The 843-nt window shown below is 58.0% G+C and overlaps 1 long non-coding RNA gene across 1 annotated transcript in view; it reads left to right on the top strand.

Annotated features, from left to right (window-relative positions):
• The first annotated feature begins 492 nt into the window (after positions 1-492).
• The window catches only part of LOC308331453, a 37582-nt gene continuing 37231 nt past the window's right edge, over positions 493-843 (top strand). The window contains exon 1 of the long non-coding RNA XR_013965607.1: positions 493-609. This is a non-coding gene — a long non-coding RNA (uncharacterized lncRNA). The remainder of the gene's footprint in view (positions 610-843) is intronic.

Raw genomic sequence — 843 nt, 5'->3', positions numbered from 1 at the left:
TACACACACACACACGCACGTGTGTGTGTGTACGTGTGCACGTGTGCGTGTGTGTAAGTGGAATCAATCGCACTTGTTGCTGATTGAGCCCTCACTCTTCCCTCCTCTTTCTCCTCGTCCTCCCCCCCTCCCCGTTCCTCGCTGCTCCTCAGCTGTGAATGATTAAGTGGAGTCGGAGGGGGTGTGTGCAGTGTGTGTGTGTGTGTGTGTGTGGGGGGGGGGGGGGTAGCGGGGTCCAGTGAGAGGGTGGGGGGGGGGGGGGGGGGGGAGGGGTCCGGGGGGGGGGGCTCCTCTCACTCACACGGGGCTGAGTAATGGCTTCCAGAGAGCCCTGCGTGGCTCCCCGGGCTCTGTGCAGGACGAGGGCTAATCAGGAGTGACGGGCCAGGCCGGGTGCGGGGGCCCCTGCTTGGACAGGGCGCAAAGCCCCCGGCCCCTCTCTCTCTCTCTAACTCTCTCTCTCCCTCTCTCTCTCCCAGCTCCTGTCAGGCATGGACACGGACAGCCGCAACCCCCCACCCCCCCTCCTCCTCCCCCCCTGCCGGAGGAGGAGGACCCTCACCCTGACGCTGTTGGAACAGGGATACGGAGCCCATGTGGAGGGATGAGGTGAGAGAATGGGAGGAAAAGTATATAGACTGTATCATACATGGGCAGCGTGCGGCGCCCCCACCGTCACCATCACGTTCATATCACAATATACTGATATGTCATTGACTTCAGCTATTATTAGCTTTCTTTCTATTATTATTAGCTATCTAGTTTTATGTTCAATGTATTTGCATTGAGTTCATGAAGGTAACATAACTATATATCTAGGGCGGTGGTGGCTCAGGGGTATAT

Source organism: Protomyctophum bolini (genome assembly GCF_963924005.1).
Source record: "Protomyctophum bolini genome assembly, chromosome: 17".
Lineage (NCBI taxonomy): Eukaryota > Metazoa > Chordata > Actinopteri > Myctophiformes > Myctophidae > Protomyctophum > Protomyctophum bolini.
This window is presented reverse-complemented; position numbering and strand designations above follow the sequence as displayed.